Source organism: Eschrichtius robustus, chromosome 6, assembly GCF_028021215.1.
Source record: "Eschrichtius robustus isolate mEscRob2 chromosome 6, mEscRob2.pri, whole genome shotgun sequence".
NCBI classification, from domain to species: domain Eukaryota; kingdom Metazoa; phylum Chordata; class Mammalia; order Artiodactyla; family Eschrichtiidae; genus Eschrichtius; species Eschrichtius robustus.
Genome location: NC_090829.1, coordinates 145,850,173 through 145,873,941, shown reverse-complemented (window position 1 = coordinate 145,873,941; position 23,769 = coordinate 145,850,173). Strand labels below are relative to the sequence as shown.

The window sequence follows — 23,769 nt, the reverse complement described above, 5'->3', positions numbered from 1 at the left end:
TTCTATTTCATTTATTTCTGCTCTGATCTTTATGATTTCTTTCCTTCTGCTAACTTTGGGTTTTGTTTGTTCTTCTTTCTCTAGTTTCTTTAGGTGTAAGGTTAGATTGTTTACTTGAGATTTTTCTTGTTTCTTTAGGTAGGCTTGTATAGCTATAAACTTCCCTCTTAGAACCGCTTTTGCTGCATCCCATAGGTTTTGGGTCGTCGTGTTTTCATTGTCATTTGTCTCTAGGTATTTTTTGATTTGCTCTTTGATTTCTTCAGTGATCTCTTGGTTATTTAGTAACGTATTGTTTAGCCTCCATGTGTTTGTCTTTTTTACGTTTTTTTCCCTGTAATTCATTTCTAATCTCATCGCGTTGTGGTCAGAAAAGATGCTTGATATGATTTCAATTTTCTTAAATTTACTGAGGCTTGATTTGTGACCCAAGATGTGATCTATCCTGGAGAATGTTCCGTGCGCACTTGAGAAGAACGTGTAATCTGCTGTTTTTGGATGGAATGTCCTATATATATCAATTAAATCTATCTGGTCTATTGTGTCATTTAAAGCTTCTGTTTCCTTATTTATTTTCATTTTGGATGATCTGTCCATTGGTGTAAGTGAAGTGTTAAAGTCCCCCACTATTATCGTGTTACTGTCGATTTCCTCTTTTATAGCTGTTAGCAGTTGCCTTATGTATTGAGGTGCTCCTATGTTGGGTGCATATATATTTATAATTGTTATATCTTCTTCTTGGATTGATCCCTGGATCATTATGTAGTGTCCTTCCTTGTCTCTTGTAACATTCTTTATTTTAAAGTCTATTTTATCGGATATGAGTATAGCTACTCCAGCTTTCTTTTGATTTCCATTTGCATGGAATATCTTTTTCCATCCCCTCACTTTCAGTCTGTATGTGTCCCTAGGTCTAAAGTGGGTCTCTTGTAGACAGCATATATATGGGTCTTGTTTTTGTATCCATTCAGCCAGTCTATGTCTTTTGGTTGGGGCATTTAATCCATTCACGTTTAAGGTAATTATCGATATGTATGTTCCTATGACCATTTTCTTAGTTGTTTTGGGTTTGTTTTTGTAGGTCCTTTTCTTCTCTTGTGTTTCCCACTTAGAGAAGTTCCTTTAGCATTTGTTGTAGAGCTGGTTTGGTGGTGCTGAATTCTCTTAGCTTTTGCTTGTCTGTAAAGCTTTTGATTTCTCCATCAAATCTAAATGAGATCCTTGCTGGGTAGAGTAATCTTGGTTGTAGGTTCTTCCCTTTCATCACTTTAAGTATATCATGCCACTCCCTTCTGGCTTGCAGAGTTTCTGCTGAGAAATCAGCTGTTAACCTTATGGGAGTTCCCTTGTATGTTATTTGTCGTTTTTCCCTTGCTGCTTTCAATAATTTTTCTTTGTCTTTAATTTTTGCCACTTTGATTACTATGTGTCTCGGCGTGTTTCTCCTTGGGTTTATTCTGTATGGGACTCTCTGCGCTTCCTGGACTTGGGTGGCTATTTCCTTTCCCATGTTAGGGAAGTTTTCGACTATAATCTCTTCAAATATTTTCTCTGGTCCTTTCTCTCTCTCTTCTCCTTCTGGGACCCCTATAATGCGAATGTTGTTGCGTTTAATGTTGTCCCAGAGGTCTCTTAGGCTGTCTTCATTTCTTTTCATTCTTTTTTCTTTAGTCTGTTCCGCAGCAGTGAATTCCACCATTCTGTCTTCCAGGTCACTTATCCGTTCTTCTGCCTCAGTTATTCTGCTATTGATTCCTTCTAGTGTAGTTTTCATTTCAGTTATTGTATTGGCCATCTCTGTTTGTTTGTTCTTTAATTCTTCTAGGTCTTTGTTAATCATTTCTTGCATCTTCTCAATCTTTGCCTCCATTCTTATTCCGAGGTCCTAGATCATCTTCACTATCATTATTCTGAACTCTTTTTCTGGAAGGTTGCCTATCTCCACTTCATTTAGTTGTTTTTCTGGGGTTTTTTCTTGTTCCTTCATCTGGTACATAGCCCTCTGCCTTTTCATCTTCTCTATCTTTCTGTAACTGTGGTTTTTGGTCCACAGGCTGCAGGATTGTAGTTTTTCTTGCTTCTGTTGTCTGCCCTCTGGTGGTTGAGGCTATCTAAGAGGCTTGATGGGAGGCTCTGGTGGTGGGTAGAGCTGACTGTTGCTGTGGCGGTCAGAGCTCAGTAAAACCTTAATCCACTTACTGTTGATGGGTGGGGCTGGGTTCCCTCCCTGTTGCTGTGGCGGTCAGAGCTCAGTAAAACCTTAATCCACCTGACTGTTGATGGGTGGGGCTGGGTTCCCTCCCTGTTGGTTGTTTTGCCTGAGGCAACCCAACACTGGAGCCTACCCGTGCTCTTTGGTGGGGTTAATGGCAGACTCTGGGAGGGCTCACGCCAAGGAGAACTTCCCAGAACCTCTGCTGCCAGTGTCCTTATCCCCACGGTGAAACAGAGCCACCACTCGCCTCTGCAGGAGACCCCCCAACACCAGCAGGTAGGTCTGGTTCAGTCTCCCCCAGGGTCACTGCTCCTTCCCCTGGGTCCCGATGCACACATTACTTTGTGTGTGCCCTGCAAGAGTGGGGTCTCTGTTTCCCCCAGTCCTGTCAAAGTCCTGCAATCAATTCCCACTAGGCTTCAAAGTCTGATTCTCTAGGAATTCCTCCTCCCGTAGCCGGACCCCCTGGTTGGGAAGCCTGACGTGGGGCTCAGAACCTTCACTCCAGTGGGTGGACTTCTGTGGTATAAGTGTTCGCCAGTCTGTGAGCCACCCACCCAGCAGTTATGGGATTTGATTTTACTCTGATTGCGCCCCTCCTACCGTCTCACTGTGGCTTCTCCTCTGTCCTTGGACGTGGGGTATCCTCCTTGGTGAAGTCCAGGGTCTTCCTGTCAATGATTGTCCAGCAGCCAGTTGTGATTCTGGTGCTCTCGCAAGAGGGAGTGAGTCTCAACTCTTTTTATTTTCATTTTGTTGTGAAAAATTTCAAACATATGGAAAAGTTGAAAGGATTAAACACGTCCACTCCGAGAATCCACCACTGACCCTGTGCTTCATTTGCTTCCTTGGGTACCTACCCAGGAAACCCTCATATCCATGCATCTTATTTTGTGAAGCATTTCAAAGTAAGTTACCAACAGCTGTACACATCACTCAGGCACTTTAGGAAGCATACCCTTAACTAGAGTTCAGTGTTCATGACCTGGAACGTCCTTCCTGCCCACCCCCCCAAGTCAACTTCACCCCAGCCCTCCAGAAGCAGCCACTCTTCTGATTTTTTCAAATCACATATTAGTTCAGCTTGTCTGAGGGCTTCATCTAATGGGATCACACAGCAGGTGCCTTCGTGCCAGGCTTCCTTCGCCAGCACAGGGTTTCTGAGGTTCATCCCTGCTGTTGTGCTGATTGCATTCTGTTGCCTGACTATATTGGGCTTTGCTGATCGGCTCCTGGGCTGATGGACATGTGGCCGGTGCCAGCTTCTGTCTGCTGTCTTCCAGCCTCCAGCACCCAGAAGCCGGGACAGTCGCCAGGTGCCCATTACACTGCAGGGTAGCTCTGACTTGTAGGAAACCCTTTCTTCTCTTGAGCTGAAATCCGCTCCCCTGTCACCCCGGTTCCTGGTCCAGGCTTCTGGGCAACATGCAGCGAACCTCGTCCCTGGAAAGCCCTTCGGGAGATTGCAAGCAGCTGCAGGTCCGTCGGGCTCTTCCTCCCTGCCCCCCACCCCATTGATCATTCCTCATCAGCACCGTTTCCAGGCTCCCAGAGAGCCCTGGAGAGGATCAGGGAGGATCCAGGTCCTCAATGCAGACACTGAGGAGAACGTCCCCTTTGGATTCAACAGCCTGGGCCGCCGCTCCTCCCAGAGGGCCCCCGCCCCCCTCAACGTCCCAAGGCGCATGACTGTCCCAGAAGAATGCCCCAGGACAAGACTGCATGCTGGCCTCAGCTTGTCCAGGACAGCAAACCTCAAGGAGACAGGGCTTAGGGAAAATCACGCACAAACCCAGCATTGAGGGGCAGAGATTTATTTTTTATAGATTGCTAAGCTTTCATGGATAAGAAAAGTATGGCAGATTTCCCGCCCCTATGGGATGTGGGTCCACCTCCGATTCAGCACTGAGATGTGCGGATGGAATCTTGATAACTAGACAAGGAGAAGTCTTCTGAAATCAATAGCAGAGAATTGATTTTCCAGATGATTAGTCAGCAGCAGGAAGGGGTTCCGCAGGGGACAGGCCTGCAGGTGAGGGCAGGGCAGGAGGGCTGGCGGGCGGGGATTACCCACACGACCGGCTCGCAGCTCACGGGCACGCAGCAGGATGCCTGGCAGGGGCTGGGCACGCGGCAGGCTGGGCTGCAGCCGGAGGCCACTGGGCAGCACGGGGATGGGCAGCTGCAGGCCGGCCGGCACAGCAGAGCCACGCGGGGGGCATCGCAGGAGCCCCTGCAGCCCAGGGCAGGACAGCAGACAGCAGGACGGGCCGGCTGGCAGCCCTCAGAGCAGCTGGCGTGGCACACGGCGGCATGGGGCTGGGTGCGGTCAGGGCAGAGGACAGGGCTGGTCCGGAGGCTCCTTCCCCGGGGCCGCCTCCATACCCGGGCTGTGGCGTCCTGGCCACGAGGCACCCGGGTGTCTTCCTCGTGGCGACTTGTTGTCTTTCCTCCTCGTCCCCCACTCGGGTCTCTTCCTGGGGTTTCCAGTGGCAGTGACTCAGTTCAGGAAGCTCCTTCTCAGCTGGAGGCTGACGGTGACCCAGCGGCCCTGTGACTTCTGGAATCGGAGCCTGGCTTGGATGGGGAAGGGCCGTCAGTTGGGGACGGGGGCCCCACTTCACGATTTTCAAGGCCCTCCCCAGTTTTACACACCCTGTGCTTTGTCCACACAAGTACGGCCACACTCACCGCACCAGCGTCCCCCATTGCGATTTGGAAACTCAGTGATCCAGAAGGTTCTCCCTCAGGGTCTGGCTCCTCACTGGGGGCTGTGGCCACGTTATGGCCATAATCATAACGGCGGGTGATGATTCCAGCTTTGTGCCAGGGCTGAGCTAAGCATTTTACGTGGACTCTCTCGTAACTGATCAATTATCAATCCTGCCACCATTCAAGGGGCAGGGGATACCCCATTTGCACAGATGTTCAATCAGGAAGATCTGGAAGGATCCCAGGATGTGTGCACGTTCTCACCACTGCGAACGGAGAAGCAGGCATTGAGGCTGCTCGGCCTCACTCTGGAATCCATGGTCTTTCCATTGTGCCTAACGGTGCTGGGACCTTAAGTGTTCACTGGTGACATATCCCAAAGTCCAGAATCAGTTGGCACAGACAAGAGTGAGGGACAGACAGATGCAAATATCCATCACATTTGGCCCTGGAGAGCATGGCTTAGGTGTGTGACCCCTGTGAGCTTCCAACTCAGAATTGCCCACCTAGGTCAGGCAGCACTGGGTCGGTCCCAGGAGGACCGAGTGTGGAGGGAGGGGCTGAGCAACCTCTGGATTCCTCTCCCCACCCAAGGGTCTGGTGAGCCAGGCCCTGCAGAGCAGTTTGGAGCAAGCTTGGAGCCAGCATGAGACTCCCCAGTGCCCCTCTATGGGCGGGGAGCAGCGGGCTGGAGTGTGGTTTACGGGTTCCTCCCACCTCCCTGCCCTGTGTTCTGTCTACATGTCGGCCACAGCATGTTATTCTGTGGTGGGTGCTATTTACAGGGTGTGGCCGTCTCTCAGGGCAGTGCTGCTTCCTCCTCTGAGGCTGTGTCCCCGAGACCCTCTGCACCTGTGCAGGCCCCCTGTGACTGCTGGTGTGGACAGAGGGGGCTCCCCTAGGAAGCCCTGTGATGAGTCAGACACCACGGTAATGAAGTCACCCCAAGGCTGAAGACCACTGTGGTCTCAGGAGCTAAAGCATGACCAGAACTTGCAAAACTAAGAGACTGGAGCTGACCTGAGACCACACAGCAGGCGAGCTTGAGGCCTCTGGACAAGCCATGACCCATGAGGTCAGCCCTTCACACGCTCCTCCTTGGGCTCTGACCACAAGTCAAAACCATACTTAAAACAAAGAGAATTTGGGGCAGCCCCATGTGACCACATGTCCATGTATGACCTTGTTACTGAGCAATACATTTGAAACAGTCAGTTGTCTTACAAGTCAGTCGCTAGAAGAGTGAAAGCGAGCCTTCTGTACTTACCTGCTTTCTACGTCTCCTGTGCTCCTCATTCCTTCCTGTACATCCAGTGTTCACCTGAGTCCATTTCTATTCCATCTCAAGGACATCATTCAGTACTTCTTGTAGTGCAAGTCTGCAGGTGAGGAATCCTCTCGCTTTTGTTTTTCTGAAATTGTTTCACTTCACCCTCAGTTTTGAAGGAATTATTTTTTTGGTGGGGGGCTAGATCTAGAATTATTTTTTAACATCTTTATTGGAGTATAATTGCTTTACAATGGTGTGTTAGTTTCTGCTTTATAACAAAGTGAATCAGCTATACATATACATATATCCCCATATCTCCTTCCTCTTGCATCTCCCCCCACCCTCCCTCTCCCACCCCTCTGGTGGTCACAGAGCACCGAGCGGCTGCTTCCCACTAGCTATCTAGTTTACATTTGGTAGTGTATATCTGTTCATGCCACTCTCTCACTTCATCCCAGCTTACCTTTCCCCTTCCCCGTGTCCTCAAGTCCATTCTCTATGTCTGCATCTTTATTCCTGTCCTTCCCCTAGGTTCTTCAGAACCTTTTTTTTTTTTTTATAGGTCTAGAATTCTTGATTGGGAGTTTTCGTCTTTATCATTTACTGATGCCATCCCACTGTCTCTGTCTTTCATTGTTTCTGATGAAAAGTCAGTTGTTGTTATCTTTTTTCTTGTATGTAGACTGTTTTCTCTCACTGCTTTGAAGGTACTTCTTTTTATTTTTGGTTTTCATCACTAACTATTAAGTGCCCAGATTTGGTTTTCTTTGTATTTATCCTGCTTTGGGTTTTTTAAGATTCTTGGATCTGTAAGTTGTTTCAAATCAACCTCAAATCAAGTTCTGAGGTTGAACTTACATATATGTTAGCATGATATTGTCTCACAGGTCTTTTTTTTTTTTTTTGTGGGCAGGATTTTAATAAGTCAGAGACTCAATTTTTTAACTCATATTTGTTCACAGTAAAATATATCATACTGTCCTTGAATTTATAGCTTATTCACCATTTCTTAGAATGTTTTCTAAAAAGGGCTTACAGTTATGAATCTTTCCTTTGTCTCTTTTTGTTTTGAATTTTATTTTATTTTATTTATTTTTTTTTCACTGTATTTTATTTTTACAAGAGATAAATAGACTGACACCAAGCATTGTACATGGATGACCACAACAAAAGCAACGATGATTGCAATTACCAAACGTGAGACACACTCATACTATGTCATAATATTGACATTCAGTCCAGTAATCCTCCACTGTAACAGCTCCTTTACTTTGCAGTGAAAATTGATTTGTATATTCTTTGCCTCTGAGTCCTTGTGGGATTTTTTTTTTTTTAATTCAGACAGAAAGTCACAAAAATTATACTCATCCTCATCAGTTCACTCAGTCCCATGTAATTAATTTTTTTTTCATCTTGATCTTTTGTTAGCACTTTTATGAGTTCATCAGTTTTTCATTAGAGTTCTGAAAATGCTTATTCATTCAGTTCAGCAGTACAGTCAGTTACCAGAAACCTGTACTTGTCAGAGTCTTTTCCATGAATTTCTTGAAGATGGAACCCTTTTATAGGAACATATTTGCAAAATCACCAGAGTACACCCAGAACTGTCTGTAAATGACAAAAGACTTAAAAATGACCACGGTTAAAGATTTGATGAAAGTTCATAATAATGCAGTTGACAAGAAAATTAATTATTTCTGAGATATACATTTTAAAGTAATAACTAGGATTATTACTTATAACATTATACCAGAACATGTAAGATTTTTAGAAATTTCATGTAATGTCTGAAACATTTATATTAACATATTTCCATACATATTTCCATACAAATACAAATATAAGATTTTTAGAAATTTCATGTAATGTCTGAAACATTTATATTAACATATTTCCATACAAATAACCCAATGAAAGTTTAGTATTAGTTGTTTTGTTTGTTTTTTTATACTGCAGGTTCTTATTAGGCATCAATTTTATACACATCGCTGTATACATGTCAATCCCAATCGCCCAATTCAGCACACCACCATCCCCACCTCACCGCAGTTTTCCCCCCTTGGTGTCCATATGTCCATTCTCTACATCTGTGTCTCAACTTCTGCCCTGCACACTGGCTCATCTGTACCATTTTTCTAGGTTCCACATACATGCATTAATATACGATATTTGTTTTTGTCTTTCTGACTTACTTCACTCTGTATGACAGTCTCTAGATCCATCCACGTCTCAACAAATGACTCAATTTCGTTCCTTTTTATGGCTGAGTAATATTCCATTGTATATATGTACCACATCTTCTTTATCCATTCGTCTGCTGATGGGCATTTAGGTTGCTTCCATGACCTGGCTATTGTAAATAGTGCTGCAATGAACATTCGGGTGCATGTGTCCTTTTGAATTACGGTTTTCTCTGGGTATATGCCCAATAGTGGGATTGCTGGGTCATATGGTAATTCTATTTTTAGTTTTTTAAGCAACCTCCATATTGTTCTCCATAGTGGCTGTATCAATTTACATTCCCACCAACAGTGCAAGAGGGTTCCCTTTTCTCCACACCCTCTCCAGCATTTGTTGTTTGTAGATTTTCTGATGATGCCCATTCTAACAGGAGTGAGGTGATACCTCGTTGTAGTTTTGATTTGCATTTCTCTAATAATTAGTGATGTTGAGCATCTTTTCATGTGCTTCGTGGCCGTCTGTATGTCTTCTTTGGAGAAATGCCTATTTAGGTCTTCTGCCCATTTTTGGATTGGGGTGTTTGTTTCTTTGATATTGAGCTGAATGAGCTGTTTATATATTTTGGAGATTAATCCTTTGTCCGTTGATTCATTTGCAAATATTTTCTCCCATTCTGAGGGTTGTCTTTTCGTCTTGTTTATGGTTTCCTTTGCTGTGCAAAAGCTTTGAAGTTTCATTAGGTCCCACTTGTTTATTTTTGTTTTTATTTCCATTACTCTAGGAGGTGGATCAAAAAAGATCTTGCTGTGATTTATGTCAAAGAGTGTTCTTCCTATGTTTTCCTCTAAGAGTTTTATAGTGTCCAGTCTTATATTTAGGTCTCTAATCCATTTTGAGTTTATTTTTGTGTATGGTGTTAGGGAGTATTCTAATTTCATTCTTTTACATGTAGCTGTCCAGTTTTCCCAGCACCACTTATTGAAGAGACTGTCTTTTCTCCATTGTATATCTTTGCCTCCTTTGTCATAGATTAGTTGACCATAGGTGCGTGGGTTAATCTCTGGGCTTTCTATCTTGTTCCATTGATCTATGTTTCTGTTTTTGTGCCAGTACCATATTGTCTTGATTACTGTAGCTTTGTAGTAGAGTCTGAAGTCAGGGAGTCTGATTCCTCCAGCTCCATTTTTTTCCCTCAAGACTGCTTTGGCTATTCGGGGTCTTTTGTGTTTCCATACAAATTTTAAGATGATTTGTTCTAGCTCCGTAAAAAATGCCATTGGTAATTTGATAGGGATTGCATTGAATCTGTAGATTGCTTTGGGTAGTATACTCATTTTCACAATGTTGATTCTTCCAATCCAAGAACATGGTATATCTCTCCATCTGTTGGTATCATCTTTAATTTCTTTCATCAGTGTCTTACAGTTTTCTGCATCCAGGTCTTTTGTCTCCCTAGGTAGGTTTATTCCTAGGTATTTTATTCTTTTTGTTGCAATGGTAAATGGGAGTGTTTCCATAATTTCTCTTTCAGATTTTTCATCATTAGTGTATAGGAATGCAAGAGATTTCTGTGCATTAATTTTGTATCCTGCAACTTTACCATATTCATTAATTAGCTCTAGCAGTTTTCTGGTGGCAGTTTTAGGATTCTCTATGTATAGTATCATGTCATCCGCAAACAGTGACAGTTTTACTTCTTCTTTTCCAATTTGTATTCCTTTTATTTCTTTTTCTTCTCTGATTGCCGTGGCTAGGACTTCCAGAACTATGTTGAATAATAGTGGTGAGAGTGGACATCCTTGTCTCGTTCCTGATCTTAGAGGAAACGCTTTCAGTTTTTCACCATTGAGAATGATGTTTGCTGTGGGTTTATCATATATGGCCTTTATTATGTTGAGGTAGGTTCCCTCTATGCCCACTTTCTGGAGAGTTTTTATCATAAATGGGTGTTGAATTTTGTCAAAAGCTTTTTCTGCATCTATTGAGATGATCATATGGTTTTTATTCTTCAATTTGTTAATATGGTGTATCACATTGATTGATTTGCGTATATTGAAGAATCCTTGCATCCCTGGGATAAATCCCACTTGATCGTGGTGTATGATCCTTTTAATGTGTTGTTGGATTCTGTTTGCTAGTATTTTGTTGAGGATTTTCGCATCTATATTCATCAGTGATATTGGTCTGTAATTTTCTTTTTTTGTAGTGTCTTTGTCTGGTTTTGGTATCAGGGTGATGGTGGCCTCATAGAATGAGTTTGGGAGTGTTCCTTCCTCTGCAATTTTTTGGAAGAGTTTGAGAAGGATGGGTGTTAGCTCTTCTCTAAATGTTTGATAGAATTCACCTGTGAAGCCATCTGGTCCTGGACTTTTGTTTGTTGGAAGATTTTTAATCACAGTTTCAATTTCATTACTTGTGATTGGTCTGTTCATATTTTCTATTTCTTCCTGGTTCAGTCTTGGAAGGTTATACCTTTCTAAGAATCTGTCCATTTCTTCCAGGTTGTCCATTTTGTTGGCATAAAGTTGCTTGTAGTAGTCTCTTAGGATGCTTTGTATTTCTGCGGTGTCTGTTGTAACTTCTCCTTTTTCATTTCTGATTTTATTGATTTGAGTCCTCTCCCTCTTTTTCTTGATGAGTCTGGCTAATGGCTTATCAATTTTGTTTATCTTCTCAAAGAACCAACTTTTAGTTTTATTGATCTTTGCTATTGTTTTCTTTGTTTCTATTTCATTTATTTCTGCTCTGATCTTTATGATTTCTTTCCTTCTGCTAACTTTGGGTTTTGTTTGTTCTTCTTTCTCTAGTTTCTTTAGGTGTAAGGTTAGATTGTTTACTTGAGATTTTTCTTGTTTCTTTAGGTAGGCTTGTATAGCTATAAACTTCCCTCTTAGAACCGCTTTTGCTGCATCCCATAGGTTTTGGGTCGTCGTGTTTTCATTGTCATTTGTCTCTAGGTATTTTTTGATTTGCTCTTTGATTTCTTCAGTGATCTCTTGGTTATTTAGTAACGTATTGTTTAGCCTCCATGTGTTTGTCTTTTTTACGTTTTTTTCCCTGTAATTCATTTCTAATCTCATAGCGTTGTGGTCAGAAAAGATGCTTGATATGATTTCAATTTTCTTAAATTTACTGAGGCTTGATTTGTGACCCAAGATGTGATCTATCCTGGAGAATGTTCCGTGCGCACTTGAGAAGAACGTGTAATCTGCTGTTTTTGGATGGAATGTCCTATATATATCAATTAAATCTATCTGGTCTATTGTGTCATTTAAAGCTTCTGTTTCCTTATTTATTTTCATTTTGGATGATCTGTCCATTGGTGTAAGTGAAGTGTTAAAGTCCCCCACTATTATTGTGTTACTGTCGATTTCCTCTTTTATAGCTGTTAGCAGTTGCCTTATGTATTGAGGTGCTCCTATGTTGGGTGCATATATATTTATAATTGTTATATCTTCTTCTTGGATTGATCCCTGGATCATTATGTAGTGTCCTTCCTTGTCTCTTGTAATATTCTTTATTTTAAAGTCTATTTTATCTGATATGAGTATAGCTACTCCAGCTTTCTTTTGATTTCCATTTGCATGGAATATCTTTTTCCATCCCCTCACTTTCAGTCTGTATGTGTCCCTAGGTCTAAAGTGGGTCTCTTGTAGACAGCATATATATGGGTCTTGTTTTTGTATCCATTCAGCCAGTCTATGTCTTTTGGTTGGGGCATTTAATCCATTCACGTTTAAGGTAATTATCGATATGTATGTTCCTATGATCATTTTCTTAATTGTTTTGGGTTTGTTTTTGTAGGTCCTTTTCTTCTCTTGTGTTTCCCACTTAGAGAAGTTCCTTTAGCATTTGTTGTAGAGCTGGTTTGGTGGTGCTGAATTCTCGTAGCTTTTGCTTGTCTGTACAGCTTTTGATTTCTCCATCAAATCTAAATGAGATCCTTGCCGGGTAGAGTAATCTTGGTTGTAGGTTCTTCCCTTTCATCACTTTAAGTATATCATGCCACTCCCTTCTGGCTTGCAGAGTTTCTGCTGAGAAATCAGCTGTTAACCTTATGGGAGTTCCCTTGTATGTTATTTGTCGTTTTTCCCTTGCTGCTTTCAATAATTTTTCTTTGTCTTTAATTTTTGCCACTTTGATTACTATGTGTCTCGGCGTGTTTCTCCTTGGGTTTATTCTGTATGGGACTCTCTGCGCTTCCTGGACTTGGGTGGCCATTTCCTTTCCCATGTTAGGGAAGTTTTCGACTATAATCTCTTCAAATATTTTCTCTGGTCCTTTCTCTCTCTCTTCTCCTTCTGGGACCCCTATAATGCGAATGTTGTTGCGTTTAATGTTGTCCCAGAGGTCTCTTAGGCTGTCTTCATTTCTTTTCATTCTTTTTTCTTTATTCTGTTCTGCAACAGTGAATTCCACCATTCTGTCTTCCAGGTCACTTATCCGTTCTTCTGCCTCAGTTATTCTGCTATTGATTCCTTCTAGTGTAGTTTTCATTTCAGTTATTGTATTGGTCATCTCTGTTTGTTTGTTCTTTAATTCTTCTAGGTCTTTGTTAATCATTTCTTGCATCTTCTCAATCTTTGCCTCCATTCTTATTCCGAGGTCCTGGATCATCTTCACTATCATTATTCTGAATTCTTTTTCTGGAAGGTTGCCTATCTCCACTTCATTTAGTTGTTTTTCTGGGGTTTTTTCTTGTTCCTTCATCTGGTACATAGCCCTCTGCCTTTTCATCTTCTCTATCTTTCTGTAACTGTGGTTTTTGGTCCACAGGCTGCAGGATTGTAGTTTTTCTTGCTTCTGTTGTCTGCCCTCTGGTGGTTGAGGCTATCTAAGAGAGCTATTTTATTTTTTTATACAGCAGGTTCTTATTAGTCATCCATTTTATCCACATCAGTGTATACATGTCAATCCCAGTCTCCCAATTCATCCCACCACCCACCCCGCCCCTGCCACTTTCCCCCCTTGGTGTCCATACGTTTGTTCTCTACATCTGTGTCTCTGTTTCTGCCCTGCAAACTGGTTCATCTGTACCATTTTTCTAGGTTCCACATTTATGCGTTAATATACGATATTGTTTTTCTCTTTCTGACTTACTTCACTCTGTATGACAGTCTCTAGATCCATCCATGTCTCTACAAATGACCCAATTTTGTTCCTTTTTATGGCTGAGTAATATTCCATTGTATATATATACCGCATCTTCTGTATCCTTTCGTCTGTTGATGGGCATTTAGGTTGCTTCCATTCACAGGTCTTCTCATTTTTCTTAATTCTTCTTTCTCTTTCAGACTGAATAATTTCTATTCATGTATCTTCACATTCACTCGCTCTTTCTTCTTCCATCAATCTGCTGTTAGGCCCACCTAGTGGATATTTTATTTCAGCTATTGTGCTTTTCATTTCTAGACTCCCCCCTCCCTTTTTTTAAAGTTTCCATTCCTCTATTGAGATTCCCTATCTATTCACTCATGGAAATAATATTTTCCTTTAATTCTTTGAACATACCTTCCTTTGATTCCTCAGACATATAGCTGCTCTAAGTCATTGTCTGCCAGCCCAATATCTGGACCATCTCAGGTTGCATTACTATTGTTTTTTTCTTTAACTGTGAATTACATTTTCCTAGTGATTTTTGATTGTATATTAGAAATTATGGTAATACATTTGGAGGGCCTGCATTCTCTTATCTTTTACTGACTATTCACTGATTTTCTAGCAGACAGTCACTTACTAACTGATCACCTTGAACTTGTTTGTGCAGGTTTGGTTTTACACTTTGTTAGGGTGGAACTGTGGAAAGTCCAAAGCACTTCCTAAGCTCTACGTTTTGGTGAGACTCAACTTCCAAACTGTCTTCCCTGGAAATCTTGTCATGGGTTGGCTAGGCTTTGTCAGGGCAGGTCTGGAGTGGGTCCTACTAGGGTAAGGAGTAGGGACCCCTGCCCCTTAGGTGCAGACTGTGTGGGGTCTCAGTGGGACACCAGGGGAAGTGCACTCTCAATCCGACAGCAGCTTCTCTGTAGACTCCGGTGGTCTTGCCCTGAGTATAGACAGCCCCTCCCTCTTCCATAGATTTACAGGGAGCTTATGCACAGGTCCCTCCTTTCTGATGCCCCCCCTCAGATTCTAGGTGATTCCAGTGCCAACTACTGGTCTCTTCCTCTTCAGCAGAATGGGGCCCTCACATTCTGCCCAAACTCCAGCTCACTGTGCTGCATTTGGGACGTTGACCCCAGGCCGAGAGCTGGGCAAATGTGCAGGTCATCTTGTGGGCTTCCTTCCTCTCAGGAGTCACAGTCTGTACTGCTTCTTGCCCGAGGCTCATCAATTTTCTTCAGTTGTACACTTGACAGGAGGGCTGGCTTGGCACCAGCCTCTCCATCCGGTTTTCCCAGTGTTAGTTTGTCTCCATGTTCAACTCTGTCTGCAGCAGAGGCTGTGGCTTGAGGAGGTGTCTGGGTATCTTTCATCTTTGCCTCAGTGCGGAACCAATGGACATAGGCATCTGTCGGGCAGGTGGAGCTAAATCCACCCCCACTGCTGATAGAGGACTTGGATAGGAGTGTGCCTTCTGGAACAGAATGAGGCAGACTCTGCTGACAGGCTATCCTGGAACACCATAGACCCCCAGGGGCAAGGGTCTTTGTGCTGAGGTCGCCCTGGCTAGGCAGACCAGCAGGTGCTCGCCACAGGCAGGCAGGTGCCACTCCTCGTCCCAGAGCCGCCCCTTGGATGATCCTCCCACTCCTGCAAGGGAGGCTGGGGTGCTGGTGGGTGTTCTGTCCTTATGGAAGAGAAGTCAGGAGTGGGGAGCAGTGTTTCCCCTGACAGACAGGTCCTCCCCGTGAGTGTTTGCCTGGGCCCGGATGTGTGTGCATCTGTGTGGTGCCTGGGCCACGCTGGGCTGTGTGCCGGTCTTTGGGGACCCTGCCTTAGAAAAGTCTCGTCAATTCAGCCCTGTGTCTTTCAACTCAGCAGCCTCTTGCAGGAGTTTGTTTGTTTGCTGTTGTTGGTTTTTACAAAAACACCATCATCTACATTAAATTCTCAGTGAAGCCTCCTCATTGTCAAGGATGGAGTTGCAATAAGAGAGACCTTGAATTCTTTATGAAAACGGTATGGAGGTTTAGCCACATGCATATCCAGATTTTACAGCAAAAGCACCAGGGAGGGCAGTGAGTGGCTTTGGGGCTGTAGGACGGGCAAGAGCCGGGGGAGGCGGGAAGTGGGTGCCGGGCGGGAGTGACTGTGTCCCCTCACCTTGGCTGGTCAGTGTACCACCCGCCGCCAGACCAGACAGCCCCTCCTCAAGTCCCTCACGACCCCACACTGACACCTGCAGGCCCCGAGGTTGTGCTGGCCACACGGGTGCAGGCGGTGCCCACTGGACGTGTCCAGAGGCGACCCTTCCACAAGCAGCGCACATCTCCTGCCGCTGCCCCCCGGGGCCCCTGCTCCTCACACACTTCCCTGGGGACATGCTGGTCCTGCTTTTCGTGGAGCTGCGTCTCCGTGGCTTTGTCACTTGGTTCTCTAACTATGAGGCTTTCTCAAGACGAGGAGCCAAGGTCACCACCCACCTGAAGTTCTCCGAGACCCAACCCTTTGTCCTCAGGACCCTGTGGCCGAGGAGTCCCCATCCTTCGTGTGTGTCAGCTGGCCCCCCCACCTCCAGCTCGACACCCCTGGATACTCGGGGACCAGGCAGATGTGCTCTGCTCTCCTCGCATCCGCAGTGGAGCCGGCCGAGGAGGAGAGCAGCTTCCGTGGCTGTTCGAGGACCAGCGTCACACAGAGAGGGACATCTGGAGATTCGTACAAAAGTGGCTCAGGTGAAATTTTAAGGAATGAGGCAGAATCCAGATGGAGCCAGTAAGGCACGCAGGCAGGTTGCCAAGTGACCAAGAGCTTGAAGAGGGGCAATTAGTCATGAAGGTATGTCAGGGCCAAACAACTAAAATCTACAACAGAAAACTATGTCCTGGGAGATGGCCCGGAAGAAGCAAAAACAAGGAAGACAACAGTCGTGTCTGTGTTGTCCAGACGCCCACGGCCCGGGTATAAAGGCCCCCGGGGCGGCCGCCTGCAGACATCACCACTCTCCTCCTGACACCAGCGCAGCCCCATGCCACCGTGTGCCACACCAGCTGCCCCTCGGGCTGCCAGGCTGCCTGCTGCATGTCCAGCCCCTGCCAGGCGACCGGCATGCCCGTGAGCTGCAAGCCGGTTGTATACGTGCCCGTGAGCTGCAAGCCAGTTGTATACGTGCCCGTGAGCCGCAAGCCTGCCGTGTGCCTGCCCACGAGCTACAAGCCTGTGCGCGTGGCCTCCTCCTGCCACTCTTCCATGTGCTGCCAGCCCTCCCGCCCCGCCCTGCTCTGCAGACCCGCCCCCTGTAGCACCCCTTCCGGCTTCTTATCACGCGCCTCCTCCCAGCGGCTCCCACTGCAGACGGGGTCACACCTGCACCCCTCCCGGCACGAGTCCTCGGTGGGCCTCCAGGTTCTGCACGTGGCAGGCGACAAGCACGCTCAGCCAACCCTCTGAACTCGGGCGAGGAGGTGGCAGGATGATCTGGACCCTTCCGTGAGCTGGCACATCCCCCCTGGGAAGCCCTGGTCTCCAGGGTCCTCCTCTGTCTCCAGCAGGAAACCACGCCCCACGTGAGCCAAATAAATCGTGCTTTCCCCATGCAACAATCTTCCCGGCTGTCTTTCATTTCTGTTTCCTGGCCAGCTAGTCTGCTACCAAGGATTTAAGGCTGATCTCTTCAGTGATACCTGTCCCCAGCGGCTCTTGGAAGGTGGGAGGTTTTGGGCGGAGGGAGTGGCCGATGAGGCCCAGGTGCAGGTGGCACGGGCACCGACTTGTCTGTTTCTGTGGCTGGTCTTGCTTCCCGTCAGCTATCGTGTCCCGCCCCAGGGAGTGAGGGCCAGCTTCCCCATCCTGTGGGAAGACGTCCCGTTTCCCGTGTCACGGGGAGTCGAGCCCAGTGGGGCAGCTTTGACTGCTTTGGAGTCAGGTTCGTAGAACTAGGATAGCTCTGGTCCTCAGCCCATGACTTACTTCCATCGCTGGTGCACGTATCACCCACTGTTAATGGATGATCAGTTATTGGTTCTTATAATAAACCCCCATGAATACCCTACCTAACATGGAAAGCAGAACATCAATAACTTACCCCTAACTTCGTGGGGCAACCACAGTTGGAAATGTGTGCTCATTATCCTGTTACCTTTTAAAAAAATACAGTTGAGTCACATCTCTCTGTATTCTCGAAAGGTGTAATTTCCGATTTGGTGGTTTTGCATGATGTCAGAAGGGCATTATCCCGAATGTAATCTTCTGGAACTTACTTTTTTCACTCCCTGTTCTGTTGCTGTTTCCTCCGCACATCCGTGCGGTGTAGTCCATAGGTTTAGACCCCTCCCCACTGTCCTGTCGTGGGACTATCTCAGGTTAGACCTGCTCCAGTGGATGGCGGGCGTGTGGGCCCTGAGGGGATTGTGGCGGGGACCTGGCTGTGGACTGTCCTTGACCCTCCTGTTGGCATCCACGGCCTGTCTGTTTGGGGCCAAGCCAAGCTCCGCCCGATGCAAGGTGCTCGCCGTCAGTGTGTCTGGCAGAGGGAATGACAGCACGCGGGAGAGGCGGGCCCTGCAGGACACGCTGGGCAGGGAGCCGGTGTGCCCAGCAGGGCCAGCTTCAACCATAGGGGCACTTTCAGGAAACGTGCCTTGGGCGCAGGTGGAGCACCGCCGGCAGGTGAAGCACCGCCGGCAGGTGAAGCTACAAGGAGCTGACAGAGATGCAGGAAAATTGACTTCTCCCCCCTCGGAAGCAACCACAGATTCCATGCCTTTTGCTTCTGGGATTTATTTTGTAACAAATTTTCCTCAGAGCTTTTCTAAGGCAGCAGATGGGTGTGGTTTGAGATACACCAGCGCCGCGTTGGCCAAGGTCTCTTCTACTTTGTTTCCAGACAGAGAGAGAGAGCCCTGCCCTGTGGGCCTGAGCATGACTGCCCATCTGGGGGAGTGGCCTCCAGGTGCCGCGGTCCTTCCCTTCCAGCCCTCAGGGGACCAGATGTCACAATACAGCCAGAGATCCCACTGCGGTGCGAAGCGCCCCAGCTCTCCAGGGGTGGCCCCTGAACCCTAGGCTTCCTTTGCTCTCTGTCAAGGGTAGCGCCCCTTCCCCTTCCCTGTGGGCGGGGAGGGGACACAGTCCCTCCCAGGACGTTCTCGCTACTGATTGCCCTGATTTCCAACCTTTTAATTTATCCCCTGGAGGCAGATGATAGAGCTGATCTATCGAGGTGATCTGGGACCTACTTCCATGGTTTAAATTTCCCCAAATTTAAATTTCCCCAAATTTTACCTTTGGGTAAAACTGAGCCAGAAACGGAACCAGTCAGCTTGGACATATAGTCTCACGCGCATGCACACACACGTGCAAGTGCTCACACAGGACATATACACTCGCGCATGTTCCTACGTCCCGCGTAAACACGTATACGACACGCACGCACGTGCACACGCACACGCACGCACGCACACGCAGGCAACCCAGGGCGCGCCGGCCCCTCCCCGCACGCGCCGCCGGGTCTGACAGCTGTCGCAGCCTCGGCAGCCCGTCTCGCCTGCAGAAGCAGAAGCCGGTTCTCTGCTGTCAGGTCAGTCGGGGCTCTACTTTCCGAGCAGTTTGTCGAGTCCACAGCACCGTTGACCTGACAGACCCACCCCCAGGTTTCCTGTCTCAGGTCGGGCACGTGGGGACTGATGCTGAGCCCCAGGCTTCCCAGCAAAGCCCCGGTCACAGCGCCTTCCGTCTGCGCCCTCTTCCGGCTCCAGGCTGTTACTGCAGGGGGTTCATCCATCCCGTCACCACCTGGACCACACATGCGCACACAGGTGCACACACGGGCACGCACACACACACACAGGCACACGTGCTGGACTGGCTCCTCGGGGTCCCTGGTTAAACTGGCCGATGGTAACTCCTGTGAAGCTCGTGGCGCAGGTGGGGACGGGAGGCCAGCAGGAGCTGTAGCTGTGCTGCCAGGTGAGCTGTGCAGCAAGATAAAGATGCCAGCAGAGCCGGAGAAGGGAAATGAGTTTTATTGCCTTTGAAGCATTTTCCCTAGCTCCCCCTGCAGGAACCCCCTGTGTGAACTTGGGGTTTATCTCCCAGTGCATTTCTTCATCCAGGTTCTGAAACAATACATTTCCATTCCTTGGCATGTTTTTAAAGTTTAGATGTTGTCATAAGCTGTGTATCTTTTTGTAACTTGCTTTTTTCCCTCAGTGTTATGTTGGAGCAATTCATCCCTGCTGATAAGCGTAGCTCTTGGCATCTGTTCAGGGCTGTATAGTAGTCCACTGACCAAATACACTATGGTCTATCTGTTTAGTCTCCAGTCACAGACATTTAGGTTCTTCTTAATTTTTAGTTACTACCCCAAATGCTGCAAGTTTCCATTCTTTTAACTTGTTTCTTGTGCACACGTGCCAGTGTTTCTTGAGCTTATCTATCCAGAAGTGCCCTGCTTGTGTGTCACCGTGCACGTCTTCACCCACACCAGAGGGTGTAAATCTCTCCACAAAGGGGTTGTTCCCATTTGATGCTGCCAGCAGGTGTGAGATGGGCTAGTCCATGTCTTAAACCACAGCCACCATGGTCAGATGTTCCAAGTTTGGATGGTCTGGTAGTTGTGAAATGTCTTGGGAACTTTATTTTCTATTTTATATATATTTTTATAGAGTGATGCCCGTGCAGAAAAGTACACAAAACATAAAGACACAGCTTAATGGCTATTCACAGAGTGAGCATTGCCTGTAACTGCCACCAGGCCCAGGAAGTGGGCATATCCAGCCCCGACACCGTCCGGGGCCTCCTCCAATCACCCCCAGCCCCCAACCTCCCAGAGTAACCATCATTCCTCTAGAAGGAATGATGTGTTTTGAGTGGTTCTGGGCTCCTATAAGTAGAATCACACTGTATACATTTCCTTTTATCAACAGTCTTTACCTGTTTTAGGTGCTCAGGTGAGTCTAGCCTCACAAAGTGAGGGAGGGAGCTGTCTTCTTTTTGTATTCTCTGGAAGAGTTTGGACCAGTTTGGAGACATTTATTCCTAGACTGTCTGAGTCTGGTATTGTCTTCGTGGGTGGATTCTAACACCTGATTCAATTTCTTTAATGGTTAAAGGTTATTCAGATTTCTGAGAAGTTCACTGTGGTAAGTTTTATATATTTTTAGAGAATTTATTGGGATAAAATTGTTGTAATAGCCAATGATTATTTTTTAAATCTCATATCTGTAGTTCTGCCGTAATTTTCAATCCCAGTTTCCTAGGAGTCTTTATCGTGCCTTGTCTTTTATTCTGCTGGCCAATTCCACAAGCCAAAGATTTGTCTTTTCAGAGAACCATCTTTTGGCTTTGTTGGTCTGTGCAGATAATTGTTTTCTATTTCATTAATTTCTGCCCCTGATTTTGCTATGTAAATACTGAATGGTTTTAACAACTTTTCCATGATACTTTTCATAGAAAAGCTTCAGAAAACAGCACAGATATTTTCAATATGTCATATAGTGGAACAAAGCCAAAAAGGAAACGTCAGTCCCTTGTTTCAAAGTGATGATAGTCAGTCATAGCTGAGTATCATCTTGTGATAGATACTATTTTGGGGGGTATTTAGCTGAAATTCTTTTTTTGATGGATGTAAAAGATTCAAATGTATTTATACCTCAACCGCAATTTTTTAGGCCACTGTGACATTTCCTCATAAATTTGGAAGTTCTTTGAGACAAAATGTACCCAAAATATTAGTTGGACAGAGTCTCATTTCAGTAAGATCATCTAAAGCTAAAGAAAGGTATTTGAAAATTTTCAAATTTTGAATAAATTAACCTTTAATGCCATTCGTCTGCTTGCTCTGTCACGTTCTGAGAAGAGTGTGTCAGTCTTTCCCTGTGAGGATTTGTCTGTCTTCCTTGGACTCCACCAGATTTTGCAATTTTGAGGCTACACTTTGTGGTATATGGACGCTGGGGATTATTATGTTTTTCTGGTGAATTGAACTTTATTATCATTAATTAGAAATCGTCTTCATTCATAATAACATTTTCTACCTTAAAGTGTATTTTGTCTATTAAAATAGTTGTTCTAGATATCTTTGGTTGGGTGGTTTTTTTTTTTGTTTTTTTTTTATATCTCTGATGACACAGGGTTATTTTATTTTATTTATTTATTTATTTATTTTTAATTTATTTTTTATTTTTGGCTGCGTTGGGTCTTCGTTGCTGCGCGCAGGCTTTTCTCTAGGTGCGGTGAGCGGGGGCTACTCGTCGTTGCGGTGCGCGGGCTTCTCATTGCGGTGGCTTCTCTTCTTGTGGAGCACGGGCTCTAGGCGCGCGGGCTTCAGTAGTTGCGGCACGCAGGCTCGTTATTTGTGGCTTGCAGGCTCTAGAGCGCAGGCTCAGTAGTTGTGGAGCACAGGCTTTGTTGCTCCACGGCATGTGGGATCTTCCTGGACCAGGGCTCAAACCCATGTCCCCTGCATTGGCAGGCGGATTCTTAACCACTGGACCACCAGGGAAGTCCCACGGTTGGGTGTATTTTTTCTCCTCTTTTACTTTCAACCTTCCTGCCCTTTCTGTTTTTGGGGTTGGCCACACCTCTACCCTCCTTATCACTGAAAGCGGGTTTCTCCCACTCAGCTGCAGCGTCCGTCCAGGGCTCTTGTTTTACCTCGACTTTTTTCTAACCCCACGAATTAGCCGCGTTGTCATTATTCTACTCAGCTCGTATTTGTTCATCCACACGCCTACCAACTAGTGCCCTCACTGCCCCGCCTCCCGGACCCTCCTGCTGGGATGCTGTCCTTCTTGCCTGAGACCCCTTTCAGTGAGGGTGTGGCTGGTAAACGCCGAAGGATCGTGTGCTGTCCTGGTTCTCGGTGGGTGTTTGTCGGGGATGCAGGTCCAGCTTGACACCATCCCATCCTGGCGCTTCGACCGCCCTGCCTGCCGCTGCTGAGAAACCCCCTCTTCGTTCTTCACGGTCAAGCTGCTCCTTTTGTTACCGACCAGGGTTCTTGGCCTCCTTAATCAATAGAAATTGATCAGAGGCCAGATGCGAAATTCAGGCAAAGCTTAACTGGGACTCGTGCCGCAGCAGGAAGGAGTGAGAACAAGTAACGGGTGCCCTTGCTCGCTCCCGGAAGTGGGGGGCGAGCTGCTTCTTAAATGGGTTGAGGGTAGGGGCGGGGCAGTGGGGCGGGCCAGGGGCGTGGCTTGGGTCGGTTGCCCACTCCCTTGGTGGTGCTGTGTGCAGGGATCACGCGCAGGACCTTCAGAAGCGGCAGGTGCGTTTTTGGTCTTTTTGTATCTTGTTGTCCATAATTTGCCCCAGCTGTGCGTGCACGCAGTTATTTTTAGTCCCTTATAGTTTCTTTGTATCTGTTGCTCCAGGAGATGTTTGTCCAGGTGCAAGCACTGCAGCAAAGGGTCCCGGGTCCCGGGTCCCGGGTCCCAGCCCATGTCTCTCTGGTGCTGTGGACACTCCCTCTCCTAAGCATTCTCTGTTTCCACCGCGTGGATTTCTTCTTTCATCATGTGTTGTCATTTCTGGAACACGGTCTCTGTCTCTGCTTCTCTCTGGAGAACCACGTGACATGTACCAGCCCTTCTCTATTTTCCAAGTCTGCTAGTCGCTTGCCATTTTTTAGAAGGTGTCTTAGTTTCCGTGTAATTTCTTCAGGTCAGCATCCTGCTTCGTGTGCACCGTAGGCCCTGGTCTCTCCAACCTGCTGTCCCACCCGGGCCGTGGGTTTTATTGCAGTGATTTTGTATGCTTTGGCTTTAGAAGTCGTATTTGGTTCTCTCAAATATCTGTTTTTAAATAGTATCTTGTTCCTTTCTCTCGTTTCTCATCCCACCTTTTAGTTCTATGGTTGTTTAAGCACACGTACTTACAAGTCTGTGATCAACAACCCACAGCATGAAGTTCTGGGAAAGTCTGTTGTGTCCGTCGCCCTTGGCGTGGGGACGCGTGTCCCCATGTGTGCTGTTTTGAGGGTCGTGGGCTCACGCTCAGGTTCTCAGTGGTGTTAACGCTGCCCGGCAGGCTGGGGGTGCCTCAGGGAAACATGTGCCGGGACCGGGTGCAGCTCACTGTAAACCGCATCTCACTGAGCGCTCCTGAGTCGGGCACTGGTCAAGACCTGCTTTACAGATGGGGACACTGAGGTGACAGGTGGGCATGCGGTTGCCCCAGCGACAGAGTCTGTAGACGACACAGCTCCCCTGACAGTGCAGCACCTGCCAGGCGCGTGGGGACGGAGCACTGACCCCCCAGGCTGTAGATGCCACGTGAGGGAGGA

General features: G+C 46.5%; 1 protein-coding gene and 1 pseudogene across 1 annotated transcript in view; one reads left to right on the top strand and one right to left on the bottom strand.

Annotated features, from left to right (window-relative positions):
- Nucleotides 1–23,769, top strand: part of TSPEAR (thrombospondin type laminin G domain and EAR repeats) — a 107,697-nt gene that overhangs the window by 15,318 nt on the left and 68,610 nt on the right. The window lies entirely within an intron of this gene.
- LOC137766672 (keratin-associated protein 10-3-like) overlaps nucleotides 4,208–23,769 on the bottom strand; it is a 35,515-nt pseudogene continuing 15,953 nt past the window's right edge.